The sequence below is a fragment of the Mustela nivalis genome (assembly GCF_964662115.1).
Source record: "Mustela nivalis genome assembly, chromosome: 2".
NCBI lineage: Eukaryota > Metazoa > Chordata > Mammalia > Carnivora > Mustelidae > Mustela > Mustela nivalis.
The window spans coordinates 29,578,276-29,594,086 of NC_139021.1; the positions used below are offsets into that span (position 1 = coordinate 29,578,276).

The 15,811-nt window shown below is 38.1% G+C and overlaps 2 long non-coding RNA genes across 2 annotated transcripts in view; both read right to left on the minus strand.

Annotated features, from left to right (window-relative positions):
- Window positions 1–213: 213 nt before the first annotated feature.
- On the minus strand, window positions 214–3,816 carry LOC309858502. The gene is made up of 2 exons (XR_014308221.1): window positions 3,634–3,816; window positions 214–494 (listed from the first exon to the last, which is right to left on the minus strand). It is a non-coding gene; the product is annotated as an uncharacterized lncRNA (long non-coding RNA).
- Window positions 3,817–8,243: 4,427 nt separating this feature from the next.
- The window catches only part of LOC309858514, a 40,247-nt gene continuing 32,679 nt past the window's right edge, over window positions 8,244–15,811 (minus strand). Inside the window, exons 2-3 of the long non-coding RNA XR_014308224.1 lie at window positions 9,885–10,176; window positions 8,244–8,811 (exon numbers count right to left, since the gene is read on the minus strand). This is a non-coding gene — a long non-coding RNA (uncharacterized lncRNA). The remainder of the gene's footprint in view (window positions 8,812–9,884; window positions 10,177–15,811) is intronic.

Consider the following 15,811-nt stretch of genomic DNA (forward strand, 5'->3'; position numbering starts at 1 on the left):
AAAGAAAGAAGAAAAGAAGAAAAAACACGTACGTGTGTGTCATTTGTCATTAAGTAAATGCAAATTAAAACCACAATGAAATACCACTACACACCTAACAGGATGGCTGAAATTAAAATAACAGACCATATCAAGTATTAACACGGTTGTGGAACTGCAGGTAGAAATAGAAGTGTTTCAGCCCTTTGGGAAAAAAAGCTGGACAGCTTCTTCTTTTTTTTTTTTTTTTAAGATTTTATTTATTTATTTGACACAGAGAAAGAGAGATCACAAGCAGGCACAGAGGCAGGCAGAGAGAGAGAGGAGGAAGCAGGCTCCCCGCTGAGCAGAAAGCCCAATGCAGGGCTCGATCTCAGGACCCTGTGATTATGACCTGAGCCACAGATAAAGGATTTAACCCACTGAGCCACCCAGGTGCCCCAGCTGGACAGCATCTTAAAAAATTAAATACACACCTACTGCATGATTTAGCCGTTCCACTCCTAGGTATTTACCTGAGAGAAATGAAAATAGACATACACAAAAAGACTTGAATACAAGTATTCATAGAAGTTTTATCTACAATAGCCCCAAATTGGAAACAACCAAATGTCTTTCAATGAGTGATTGGATAAGCAAGTTATGGTATATCCATGCAACATCCAACATACATGGATAAATATCAGAATAATTATGCTGATTGAAAACATCCAAGAGGGGCGCCTGGGTGGCTCAGTGGGTTAAGCCTCTACCTTCGGCTCAGGTCATGATCCCAGGGGCCTGGGATCGAGTCCCGCATAGAGCTCTCTGCTCAGCAGGGAGCAGGGAGCCTGCTTCTCCTCATCTCTCTCTCTGTCTGTCTCTCTGCCTATTTGTGATTTCTCTCTGTCAAATAAATAAATAAAATCTTTAAAAAAAAAAAGAAAGAAAGAAAACATCCAAGAGAAAACCAAATACATGCCATATAATTCCATTTATATAAAATTGTAGAAAATGCAAACTAATATATAGTGACAAAAAGCAGACCAGTCGTTACCTAGACTAGGGTAGGGGAGGTAGGAAGGATTAGGAAAAGACTCAAGAAAACTTTGGACATAATAAATATGCTTAGTACCTTAATCATGGTGTGGTTTCAAAGGTGTATGCACTTTTCAAAACTTGGACATGTTTTAATACACTTTAAATATGTATAGTTTTTGTATCAGATATATCTCAATAAATTTATTGAAAATGCAATTTTTTTTTTTAAAAAAAGCTCTTCTCTCAGGGTGCCTGGAGAGTTCAGTTGCTGAAGTGTCTGTCTTCTGCTGGGGTCATGACCCCAGAGTCCTGGGATCGAGCCCTGCATCAGGTTCCTTGCTCAGTGGAGAGCCTGCTTCTCCCTCTGCCTCTGCTGTTACCCCTGCTTCTGCACTTTTTCTCTTTCTGTCAAATAAACAAATAAAATTAAAAAAAAAAAAAAGCTCTTCTTGTTTAAAGACTTCATTAGCTAACTAGAAAAGCATTACATATGATTGTGATATGATTTGTGATATGTGATATGAATATGATTTTTATTTTTTAATTGTTTCTTTTTCTTATATGCTGCAGTGATTTCTAATAAGGTTAAGCTTCATTTTTCAGTAACGAAATAGTGCCTTTTTAAAAGCCTGTTATATTGTTTAAAGATAGTACAAATACTTTAATTGTCTAGATGAAAATAAAAACTTCTACTTTAAAAAGAAATTAGGAATATCATAGACTAGAGAGAGCTGTATAAAATTTTACAATATGATTGCTTTTGTAATTCAAAAATTAATTCAAAAATTCTTGAGTGTATTCAATAGTTTGCAGATTTATCTCATGTATCCTGATCCATTTGTTAATGGGTAATTATGAGAGCACACTGTTGGTGAGCATATCCATTCCGGTAACTAAAAATATATCCGCCACACTTAAGTCCATTTAATTTCTGAGGGTCAATTTGCTGGAGCTTTTGTTTGTCTTTTTCTCCTTTCCTCTCCAAAGGTAAATGGCACAGCAGAATCTTTAGAGACAAAGTTGCATTTCAACAAGCTGGTTTTGGGATTTGTTCACGTCCTGTGCTTACAATTATTTATTGCCTTATAAAGGTTATAGGTAGGTAAATATAACTAAAGGTCAATGAAACAGAATATTTTACAGAACACCCTATTTGCTTAACACGTTAGAACTTCTAGCATTTAAAATTATTTTCAAGAACGAATATATTAGAATTATTACAACTGAAATCTTCATGACATATCCATAGAGATAGGAATAGATTTTTTTTCATTTTTAAAATACCTTTTTTAAGATTTTTTTTTTTTTTAAAGTAATCTCTACAACCAACATGGTGCTTGAACTTACAACCCTGAGACCAAGAGTTGCATGCTCGGGGTGCCTGGGTGGCTCACTCGGTTAAGGGTTCGATTCTTCACTCTTCTTCATTTTGGCTCAGGTCATGATCTCAGGGTTGTGAGATTGAGGCCCTGGTAGACATGCACTGGGTGGGGAGCCTGCTTAAGATTCTCTCTGTCCCTCCCCCAGCTCCAAAGGGAAAAAAAGAAGAAAGAGTCACATACTCTACTGACTGAGACAGCCAGGCACCCTGGCTGAATAGCAGATGTTTTGTTTTCTTTTAAAAATTTATTTAAATCTTTAAATAAGAGAGAGCAGGGGAGGGGCAGAGGAGTGGGAGACTCTCAAGTGGACTCCTCACTGAGGGCAGGGCATCCTCTCACAATCCTGAAATCATGACCTGAGTTGAAACCAAGCATCTAATGCTCGACCAAGTGAGTTACCCAGATGCCCCAAATAGATGGCTTTTAAATGCCTATAGAGAAGATTCCACAATTTTACTTTTATAATCTATTTTGTGGTAACTTTACCTTCAAGCCGGGACTAAAAGTAAATTCTTGCTTATTCAGAATTTTAATGAATGATATATTAATAACTAACTTCATATACTGGTGAAGAGGAGTTGCCCTATGTAGTATACCTTAATTTCCAATTTATATAAGAAATGTGTTATAATGAAATACATGAAAACAACGCCCTAGAATACCTAAACGATCTTAAAAAAGAAGAATAAAGTATGAGGCATCACTCTTCCTGATATTAGGGCCATTTGTATAATGACAGTAATCAAGGCAATTGGGTATTGGTGGAGGAAAAGATGGATAGATCAATGGAAAAGAAGAAAATCCAGGAAGAGACCTATACTCTATCCATCTCAATATCCTGTTTGTCATATTATGTGATAGTTTTGCAAGATGTTAACATTGGGTGGAACTGGGAAATTGTACAAGGGATTTCTCCAAATTATTTCTCACATGTGTACATAAATCTACAATTATCTCAAAATTACAAGTTTAGTTTTAAAAGACAGTAAAATAATAGTGAATGGAATGGAACATAATTACTTTGTTTTGTTTTAAAATGAAATACAGGATTTTACAATTCTCAGTGGTTTTTATTATAAAGATGAGTTAGCACATATAAAGAGGAGAAAAAAACAACTCATTACTTGAAATTTTTAGTTAATTCAATTTTCGATGAATAGGCATTGACTGTACACAGAATTTCAATAATAAGACCTCTGAGAGTTCTGCAACATTTTCTAGGTTTCAGGAAGAGAAGCCATAAGCAACTTACCAACCCACAAATCTGTTGGCCTCCATGCATGACCTGGGTCTAGGCCACCTGATTGGTTCTCATGTAATGCAATAAGAAAAGGGTGTTCTCATCAGCACATCAGAATATTTAAATTTTGCCTGTGAGTATCTATTTCACAATCTTGAAATATATAAGCAAAAATACACCAAATTGGGACACAACATTAAAATATGGGTATGATGTTATTTTTGCCCAGTATCCTTGCAAGTAATCTGACCTATGATACTATAATGGATGTTATCATTGTCAAAGTTTTGTTTTGTTTTGTTTTCTCTAAAGTATGGTCTTTCCTGTATTTTTAGAAGAGATTAATATTGTAAGAGTGGGCTGGTAAAATGTAATATATTTTGAATTAGATACATTTTCAAACATAACCTCACAAACTTTTAGAAGTGGATGGATTGTTGAAAATGTTTCATAAATGCTTCATACAAAAGTCCCCATTTTTTTTCCTGCTGCTCCATTTCTGCTGCAACCATCTCAACTCATGCTCTTACCTCGAATGACTTGCCTGAACAATTAAGCAGCCTACTAATTTCTTAGCTCTGACCTAGTCTCACTTCCCACCCTAGTCCCTCCCCCTCACCATCCCCATAGTGACCTTTCTAATAGGAAATCGGCTTACCCTCTGCCTGCTTGGAATCCAACCACTGCTTCTGAATGCCTAAAATATAAAATCTAGACTTTGCTGGGCATCAAGGTCACCTAAATGGAGGCCCAGCCTACCTGCCACTACTGAATACACATCCTGTACTCTATCGTGGCCGCCCTTCTCAGTCTTCTCAGAACACATCATGCTTTTGTTCATGTGGGTCCTTCCCTCTAGAATGCCCATCTTTGCCTCTGCCTGGTCTATGATCTCACCTCCTCTCTGAAGCTGTCCTCAGTATCCTGAGGCAGTTCATCACTTCTCTTTTTTTCCCTCTCTCTGGGGATTTTATATGGAATATTAGTTACTATTTCTTGAGCGCTTACTAGGTACCAGGCACTGTGCCTAACTAAGCATCTTACAGACGTGATCTCATCTAATCTGCCCAGCAGCCCTATGAGGTCATGTGGCACTTTCACACTGTCTTCTCATTCATTGTTTTCATGTCCACATCCTCACTGGAAGAGACCAGTCTCGTTTGTCTTATTGGAACCAACTCCTCGCATAAATGCCTGATAAGATCAGGTGCTCAGGAAACTGAGTAAATGTTTGTTGAGTCAATGAATGATGGAATGAGTCAAATGAAATAAACAAATACAATAGGGTGCCTTAGAAAGTAACTTATTGGAACTGGCTTCCCAAACATGTATGTGACCAGAGCCCTGGAATATGCTTCCTAATTCAAATATCTCTCTCCTTGCCCCTGGCATGCTGCCTCAAATCCCCATGGTTCTCAAGAATGCCCTGTATTTATTTTTTTATTCTTACTGCCACCAACCTAGATTGAACCCTGTCTTGCCTCTTATTTGATCTACTCATCTACTTTCATATCTTCTCCTCTTTAGTTACTGTAGTCACTTTGGAAGAGATCGACCTTCCTAAAATACTCATCTGATTATATATTTCTCTTGCTCAAAAACCATATGTTTTCTAGAGGGGGTTCTTTTGCCTGATTTTCAACAGTCTCTACAATCCAACTCCTTGATCATGCATGTTGCCTTTTATTTTTTATTTATTTTTTTAAAGATTTTATTTATTTACTTGACACAGAGAGAGATCACAAGTAGGCAGAGAGGCAGGCAGAGAGACAGGGAGAAGCAGGCTCTCCACTGAGCAGAGAGCCCGGTATGGGGCTCGATCCCAGGACCCTGGGATCACGACCCAAGCCGAAGGCAGAGGCTTTAACCCACTGAGCCACCCAGGCGCCCATGTTACCTTTTAAATCCTACGGTCTAATCAGTCTAAAATAGTTGCCATCCTTACTCCATGCCTTTGTTCACTATGTCTTCTCTGCCTGTCTGAGTTGCCTCTTTCCCTATATTGTCTGTAAAAATTAAATCCTTTCCATAATGCTTTCCTAGAACATCCCAGTCAGGAAAGACCTCTGTTTTTTCCTACATGTTCATTACATTAACAGAGGGCTTCTGAGAGACATTTTATATTTTAGACAACTCCCATATTCAAAAGCTAGCTCTTTGAGGGATCAAGTAGACCTTTTTTGTTAACTGCCCACCTCATAAATGATCCCCTTTTTAAAGAAGTGCCCCCTTCCCCATGGAAGGATGAGTCCTCTGCAATGTGTTTCTGCCATATTACCCTGTGTCTCAGACCATAGGTGAATAGATCAGAATGGGCCCTTAACTATCCTGGGCCAGAGCTTCTCAGAGGCTAAGTTCTTGTAAGAAAGGATCCTCTGAGCTTGGATCCGTCTCCTAAAGGCTGAAGCTGGGGCCACCGGTAGTGCTGTAGGTTGAGGCTGTGTCCCTTCAGAGGGTCCATTTTGTTCATAGAAGCAAAGGGCAGCCATCTAGGTAGATGCAGCTTCGGGTGTGGGGTACAAATACACGCAGTGACCTTGAGTAGCCATAATATTTTCCTTTGTAGCTGTGGAGGCAGAGAGAGCTGGGTTGCAGAAAGATCACCTCCAGATATCTGGTGGTGAAGGCCAGGGGAAAGACTAAACCAAAAAAAATCCCCCGAGAAGCAGCTCTTTATGAAAATTAAAACATGAGCCAGCAAGAAAAGAGGGGGCAGAGGGAACCAGTGCCTGGTTCCTGTCAGCTTTCCTGATCCTGGGTCCAAGCCCTGAAGAGACCCATTCCCCGCGGTGTTGCTGAGAAAATGCAGGATTCTTTCAACAAACTCTTTTTTAGCTCAGGGACAAAATGAGTTGTGCTTTCATCATCTAATCCCATGAGGCTGAGAGTAGATTTTTAGAGAAACTTGCCATGTCAGGTATCTGGTGGATACATGTCTTGAATGTAGGTTAAGACGGCTGATTCAACCCTAGCCTTACATTAAAAACACCTGAGATGTTTTTAAACCTACCAATTTCTACATCTGACTACAGATCAATTAGATGCAAATTGGCTTGAATGGGAGGCACTTGATATTTTTAAAAGTTTCCCTGATGATTCTAAAATGTGATCGGGAATTATCATGGGCTAGATGTTATAAAAGCACAAACACGAGGGAACACTGGTAGCATATTAAGCTATTTTTTGGTTAACTCATCTGTGCTAATTGGTTATCAGATTACACAGTCTGGGAAAATACCTGGACAGTAAGGCAGGGTCAGGATGGCATCAAAGCCTTAGGGGGAAAAAAAAAAAAAGCTTATAAAAAGAGGGAGGATAGGCATTGACTTTAGTCCATATTTTTTCAAACTGCAAATTATGAGGGCACTGGGAGTAGTTGCATAAACCAGTAGGTGATCAAGTAGGAGATGGGTTACCATGACTCTTTTAAATCTCTCAGATGTATTTTCTTTTAAAATATTTTGCTAAAATGTTAAATTGGAAGTCAAGCTTCACAGGCAGCATGAACTTGCAAGAGTATTAAAATATAACTCTTTAAGGCTCTTTGCTTGGGGCACCTACCTGAGTGGCTCAGTCAGTTAAGTGTCCGCCTGCAGCTTAGGTCATGATCTCAGGGTCCTGGGATCGAGTCCCATCTTGGGCTCCCTGCTCACTGGAGAGCCTGCTTCTGCCGTTCCCCCTGCCTTTTCATTCTCTCTCTCTCTCTCAAGTAAATAAATAAAATCTTTTTAAAAAAATGGCTCTATGCCCAATTTCCCCCACATTGTTACATCAATTATGACTTCATCTTGCTCAAAATGTTGTTGGTACATTTCTTAATGCATTCTGACTGGTATTGTGGCTCATTTAGTGTTCGTCTTTTGTCTTCTACTTAAAAGCTCCTTGAGAGGAGTAATTATGGTATTGATCTTTGTACCCTTCACAAGGAACCTTCTACAATTAGAGTGTTTTAGTTTTATTTGTTTTGTTAACTATATCATTTAGGCATAAATTCTACCGCCAGTAATGGTCAATGATACCACAATGGCTTAAACGATGGGTTCATTTTTCTCCTATAGCAAGAAATCCAGATACAGGCAGTCAGAGGCTGGCACAACTTCTCAAAGAAGCCATTAGGGATGCACATTCTTTTCATTTCTCGGCTTCTGCCGTCCTTACTGTTTAGGTACTCACCCATGGACATTACAATGGCTGCAACAGGGGCACATCTGCCTTAGGCTCAGGTCATGATCTCAGGGTTCTGGGATCCAGCCCAGGGTAGGATTCCCTGCTCAGCATGGAGTCTTCTTCTCTCTCTCCCTCCCCCACTTGTGCTCTCTCTTGCTCACTCTGCTCTCTCTCTCTCTCTCTCTCAAATAAACAAAGAAAAAAATCTTTAAAAAAAAAAAAAAAAAGATGACTGCTACGCCCATGCATTATATTTTTTGCAGGCAAGAAGAGGACAGATTCAAAAGGCCCAAAGGATCATTCTGGCCCAATCTATCCTTTTAAAAATATTTTCTGAAATCTCAGCCATTAACACTTCATTGGTTAGAACTAGACACATGTTTATCCCTGGACCAATACCAGAAAATAATTAGGGAGAAAGGAATTATGGATTGGGGTTGAGTCAGACAGAAACATTCACATAAGGTTTGATTGTAATTAGAACTGAGGGGAATGTTACCGATTATTTGGCACCTCTTACTGAGATCTGACAGATGAGAAAACTGTGGGCCAGACATGTCTGAGATCCACAGCCAAGTAACGGCAGGACAGAGAATAGACTGAGATCCAACTATCACCATTCCTAGGCCATTGAATGTTCCATACATCCACATACAGATCATTAGGAGTTCCTACGTTAGAAGCTCTGAGTCATTCCTGAAAACAGAATTTAGAACATTGGAACTTTGTTCAGATGTCTCCAAAAGAACCTTTCCCTTCCTATAAACATTCAGAGCAACAAATGGGGAAACAGACCTTCCAGTCTTCCTTTGACTTAAAAGATGGCAAAATAAACCTTCAGACTTTCTGGGAGACAGGCATGTCCTCCATAAGTTGTCCTCTTGGTTCTGTGTAACTTGCAAGGTTGTTTTTTAAAGTCCTAATGCAGAACAAATTCATTACACAGTGAAATCCAAAAGTGGTCAAGCGCAATTCCAGTATTTTCTCTTTTCCCTTAGTATATACTACCATTGAGAACGTTTGCTAGGAAAAAAAAATTTTAATTTATTGTTACTATCAAGTGATCTTAATACCCTTGACACCCCCAAAATAAGGTTTGCTAATTGTATGACATCTAAATAATTATCATTCCATAATTTTTCTCTTTCATCAATGACCAATCTTAGCTCTTTAGGTATGATAGACACATTCCTCAAAAACAAAAACAAAAACAAAAAACAACCAAAACTTCACTTCAACCAACGAACATTCTACAACAGTTTCAATTATTAGTTCTCCACATCTATGATTTTTATCATCATGAGTAAATGCTGAATAAGTGACAGCTATTATTAAGTTCAGGTGAATGTAAGTTCAACAACAAGACAACAGATATACATCTTTGAAACAGTAAATCACATTAAAACAAAATCAGTTATATTTTTATCTTGTTTAAACATATTTGGGCCTGGATATCTGGGACTCAGTATTTCATAATAATATCATTACTCTCATACAAATATGCCTAGCTAAGCATATATGCATTTAAACCATTCATCCATCTGCTGTCATGTACTACTTTAAGGATTTATTCAGCAATAATCTCGCTACCACCACAAATTCTGTTGGGGAGAAGGACTTCTATGAAAATTCTACTTCATAAGCTATCATTTTAAAGAGGGAGGTACAGTAAAGAGATGTTTTACCATACATTTTGTAATAACCCTACATAGTTTTTCTAAGTCAATTTTAATCTGTTTGGGGTGTGTAGTTTATCGGTTATATTTCAGTTTCCATAGCAACAGATGCAATCATCACATACACATTCTGCAGCTGGGTAGACAGGCAGTCTCCTCTGAGACTTTAACTTGAGAATACAGCAGTGTGTGAGTAAGAGGCAGGCATTCCTCCCCTCCAAGAGCCTGAGAACACCACTTCTAGGATACCAGTCTCAGGTGATAGCCAAAGCAAGGCTTCCAAATGCAACTCTTTCTCCAGCTTTCTCATGGAACAGTTGAGACATCTTTACCCAAGGCAGAAAGATACTTCCATTTCTGCTTTTAGAATTTGGGACTTAGGTTAAATAAAACACAATGGAAAACTGAACACTTAAGTACCTGGTTCCCATCCATTTCTTAAGACTGCCTGTGTTTCTGAAGTGGAAATTTATAAAAATTCAGTTCAGCTGTTCTGAAAATAAAACTCTGATGATGATGAAAAATAAAGTTGTAGAAGTCACTGAAAAAAAAGTAGGAACCAAAGAAACCTTCAGTAACAAAAAATCCTTGAGTCTTTCTTGATGTCTTGAAAGTGAGATATCATAGGTTCATTTAGCTACTTCTTCCAAATGCAACCAAATAGTTGACTCAGTTTCAAAAAAAGATGCTTTATTTTTTTGTTATAGGAAATCTGAAATATACACAAAAATAGAAAATAAGTGAACCTTATGTATACATCTCCCCGATGCAGTTATTAACAACATTCTGATACTTGTTTTATCTATAAACCTCCACATGTTTTTGACAGATTATATTAAAGGAAATTGTGTCATTTCACTCATACACATCTACTGTATCTCTGATATAGGAAATTTTAAATATAAGGATTTTTAAAAATCTAAGGATATTTTTAAAATATCAACTATATTCTTATCTATAACACTTGAAAAACAGGAATCCTTTGATTTCAGAAATATTCTGAGTTAATAATAATAATATGAAAAGGGATGATGTTAATAGTTGTTATTCATTATTTAACAGATTTGTAAATAAATGACTTCCATGGAAGACTATGAAAGATTTATTATTCCTATGGAGAGCAAAATACTTAAATTTTTTTTAATTCTGTCCTAAATAATTTCATCCTCTTTCTAGATGAGGCACCAATTTCTAGTCAGTTACTATCATTTTGCAATAGTGTAGAGAACACCCATCAAAGAAGTTTATTTTAATTGAAATAACATTGGGAAATCTCTGATTCAGTCTTCAGTTCCTTTTTAGTAGGCCCATAAATCAGTGCCAAGAGGTTATCTTTACCCATATGCCTGTGATTGCTTAAGACTCTTATGTGTATGAAATCTGTTTCATTAAAAGCCATTGATTAAGCTATTTCTCCATGAAAACCTTTCTTATATATGACTAGTATTCCATTTGTTGAGTGTCTGTCTGTCTTTGCCTGTCCACTTAACTTCTGTGAAATTCCCTCTGATGTTTTTCCTGATCTTTCCTGGTTAGTCTATTTCTCTGTTCATCTGTGAATGTTTTTCTTTCTCTTTCTCATTTTTTCCCTTCATTTTCATCTTTAATTTCCTTACTAATCTCTGACTCTCCTTCCTAGTTTTTAAATTTATTGACAATTAGGCAATATTCCTTATCCTTAATTCTAAAAATAGATGAGAAAAATATTTGGGGCTTGTCTAAAAGAAAATAAAATGGTTTTACACTTTCCCTCCCTTTTTTAAAATTGAGATATCATTGATACATAACATTGTGTTTCCAGGGTACAACATAATGATTTGATATTTGTATATATTGTGAAATAATTGTAAGTCTAGTTAACATCCATCAAAAATGGTTTTTCCTTGACTTTCTTCCTTCTTTCAAAGTAGTAGCTCTCTTAGCATGTTTGTTTAGGGGGTATATTTAGTCATGCTAATAGGTAGCTATACATTGCATGTTTACGGAATATGGTTTCCAAATTCTAAGCAGTTTTGTAACTAGAATTTTACTCACTCTCATGGCCTCTATGCTAGTAGGATAAAGAAAAGTGTACAATGCCCTGATTTTTGGAAAAGGTCAGTGGTTTAGAGAGTTTCGAAATGTCACTCAGCAGATGGGTGTAGACCCCTCATTGCTCATTATTTATTTAGTTAAGTTTAAAGGTATTCCAATTGGATTCTGGCATTAAATACAGATCTTATGGGTCTTTTTAAAGTCTTACATCTCGAGGATGTCTTAGAGACAATATACTCTAAAAGTCCTTCGTTTTAGGGTGCCTGGGTGACTCAGTGGGTTAAGCCTCTGCCTTCGGCTCAGGTCATGATCCCAGGGTCCTGGGATGGAGCCCCCCTCTGTAGGGAGCCTGCTTCCCCCCTCTCTCTCTTCCTGCCTCTCTGCCTACTTGTGATCTCTCCCTCTCTCTCTGTGTGTCAAATAAATAAATAAATGAATGAATAATCATTTTAAAAATAATAAATAAATAAAAGTGCTTCGTTTTACTGGTTGGGAATTAAGACTAAGGGAGGCTAAGTGACTTCAAAGGGTGGCCTTTTCGGGCGCTTGGGTGGCTTAGCAGGTTGAACCTCTGCCTTCAGCTCAGGTTATGATCTCGGGGTCCTGGCATTGGGCTCCACATCGGGCTCTCTGCTCGGTGGGAGCCTGCTTCCCCCCCACCGCTCCACTCTCTCTCTCTGCCTGCCTCTCTGCCTACTTGTGATCTCTCTGTCAAATAAATAAATAAAATCTTAAAAAAGAAAAAAGAAATGGGCTCAGAACTAGAAACTTAATGACTACCAGTTCAGTACTTTCCTTACAATTTCCAAAAATAAGGGGTGATTACATGTTACGTGGTGTGAGAAGATAGCACTCTCTCACATCAGCATAACCTGCGTTGTGAGTCTTTTTCCAGGGTGCCTGATGCTTTCACACTCTTTGACCCAGTAGGTCTAGAACATTAAAACACATTTTAAGGACATTTTAACACATTGGTTAGATCAAAAGGTATGGAAGATAGTTTAATCTGCTTTCATGCAGAAATGCAACTACAGTAGCCCCTCTTTCCTGAGGGGGATACATTCCAAGACCCCAGTGGTAACCTAAAACTACAGATAGTATGGAATCCTGTTTATGCTATGTTCTTTCTTAAACATACACACCTATGATAAAGCTTAATTTATAAATTAAGCACAGTAAGAGATTAACAACAACAGTAATAAAACAGAACAATAATAACAGTGTACTATCATAAAAGTAATGTGAATGTGGTCTATCTCAAATATTTCATACTCCACTCACCCTTCCTTTTGTGACAGTGTGAGATGATAAAATGTCTATATTGATAAGATGAACCTAGGTGAATGATACAGGGTTTGTGACATAGCATTAGGCTACTGTTGGTCTTCTGATGGTAAGTCAGAGGAGGACCATCCGCTTCCAGCTGACTGTGGATAACTGAAACAGTGGAAGGCAAAACTGCAGGGGGGTGGGGGCTGGGGGTTGGGGGGACTCTAATGGTAACTTACTAGGAATAAGTCAGCTATCCTTGCAAGGGAATTTCAAAATAAGAAACTCCTCACTAATGAAGCAGGAAATACTGGAATATCTTTCTAAAACAGCATTCAAGTTTGCATCTGTGAAAGGAAAAGGATGTCCACTCTTTCCTTTATCTTTAATGATTCAGTGTATTTATTGGCTTCATAGAGCCCCTGTCATTTTTGTTCTGTTTCATTAATAAGTTCCCGAGGAACATGCCACTTGCTTTAATTAATGATGAAGTATAAATGGGTACACAGCCACATTTTAATTGTGTTTAAACCTGGTGATTCACAGACCTGTACCCCTGGGGATAAAAATATATGTTTATAAAAAATAAAAAATTAAAAAAGAAAAAAAAACCCTTCATAATAACAGTGATGAAGAAGATAAGAACATACATGTCCTAAATACTTAATTATTTGATTTAATTCCAATGCCTTTTGCTTTCTAGAAATAACTTCAGGAAATGTGTTGGGATGACCTATTATTTTGAGGCATTGTTAGCTTTATTTAATATTTCTCTCACATATTTTTTTTAAATTGTTAGCCTTATTTACATTTTTGTTTAAAATGCCTGTTTTAGGGGGTGCCTGTGTGGTTCAGGGGGTTGAGCTTCTGCCTTTGGCTTAGGTCATAATCCCAGGGTCTTAGAATTGAGCCCCACATCAGGCTCCCTGCTTAGTGGGGAGTCTGCTTCTCCCTCTCCTTCTGCCTCTCCCCCTGTTTGTGTTCTCTCTCTCTCTCTCAGTAAATAAATAAAATCTTTTAAAAAAATAAATAAAATACCTTTTCTATGACACACAACTTCACTGAAGGGGTACATTATTAACTGCTCATTGTAGGTTGGAGTTAGAAGTACTGATGAAACCACTGTCCTTGATTCTATGTGTCTAATGAGAAAAATAAATAAGTAAATATTAGAAATGTCACTTTGGTGAGGTTATTAGCAACGTTAAATTATAGGGAGGTTCCTCTAAAGGGGAAAAGGGATGATAAAACATGTCTACTTGAAATGGCTTCATAGTTTAAGCAAACAGCATAGCCAAAAAAGAAAAAAAAAAAAGTCCCACCCAGGAGGAAATGGTAAGAACGGCCTTAAACTATTCCAGAGAAATAGACCGATTCAATAAAAAGACAGAAAAAAAAAAATCAGCCCACAAAATCAGTTGAATTTTGACTGAAATTGTCAAGGATTTAGTCTGGAAAAACACAATCCCAGGAAATCTAAATTTCTTAAAGAGTGTTGGAAGCGCAGCCCCTAGGAGTTCTCCTGCTCCCTCTGCCTCTCTGCCCCTTTCTCCTGCTCATGTTCTCTCTCCCTCAAATAAATAATTCAAATCTTTTTTAAAAATTGCAAGTCAAAGGATTTTTTTTTAAGATTTTATTTATTTATTTATTTATTTGCCAGAGAAAGAGAGAGAGAGAGCGAGAGTGAGCACAGGCAGGCCGACTGGCAGTAGAGGCAGAGGGAGAAGCAGGTTCCCAGCCGAGCAAAGAGCCCGATGGACACGATCCCAGGGGACTGGGATCATGAGCTGAGCCGAAGGCAGCTGCTTAACCAACTGAGCCACCCAGGCGTCCCAAGTCAAAGGATTTTTCCCTCTTATTTTGGATTTACTGAATTTCTAGATAGTGCTCTAAATTCTACCATTTTGACAGCAACTGGGTACACTTAAATTTTCAATCTTTGTTCCATCCTATGAAAGGGCAGAGTCACTGAAGATGGCCACTCTTTCTTAAGAAGTCATGCTTTGAGAAGACAGAACAGTCCTAAACAGCAAACTAAAGCTTCACATTTACCGTATACTGTCACTCATACATTCCCACTTAAGATTTGTATTTTCATTTTCTTTTTAGACCCATCTTCAAATGTAAGAGCTTGCCTTACATTTGTTATTTTCTTTTTATAGGTCAGGAAATCCTAACTTAGGTAAGTTAAATACATGAAAAGTCACACCTTGACTGGTGCAAGGATGTTCTGGAAACCCTGTCTGCTGACTCCAGAAACGTGCTCATAACATCTATACTCTATTCCTGAGTACGTATGTGTGTCCCTCTGAATGGGAACTCCTCGTCTAGGGTAGACAACAAGCATTGCCTTCCCAAATGAAGAGGAGGCTGACTCTGTTACCCACTCTTAGAAATTCCATGGACTCCAAAGACTTCAGTCCTCCTATTTATTCATCCTGCAACCCCTACTGTAGCCTCTCTCTTGAATTCAAATTCCAAAGCCATAGCAGTCATTTCTGACGTGACAGAGACTCAATTTGACCAAATGGAATGCTCCTTTTCCTGAAATAATTTTCCCGGCCAAAGTCACTCCTAATGTTTTCCTTCTTCCTCTTCCCCCACATCCCGTCAGTTATAGAATGGTATCCATTGTTTAATCGATTCAGTCCTTAAATAGTTCCAGGATGTATGCTGTGCTCCCAGAGGTAAAATCTGCCCCAGGCACAGGCCTAGGAGCAAAGAATATCGAGGTAAGTCGCTGTCCTCTGGGCTCACAGTGAATGGATTTCCAATTTTTATTTAATGTCTTTCGCATCCAACAATTTCTTTCCATTCCCACTGCCAGTATTTTAATCCAATTTATCATCTTGTCGGGATCAGACCCTTGCCCGAGTTTCCTAGCTGCCGTCTGTCTGCTTCTATTCTCCCTGCTTACCCCCAGCCTGAGCTCCCATCCCTTATGCTCTATTTAACCGCTCGACTCACTACCAGCAAAAGAATCGTTCTGAACCTTGCTACGCAATTCTGCTTCTATACTGCTAAGTCTTTGATGGCTGCTATTT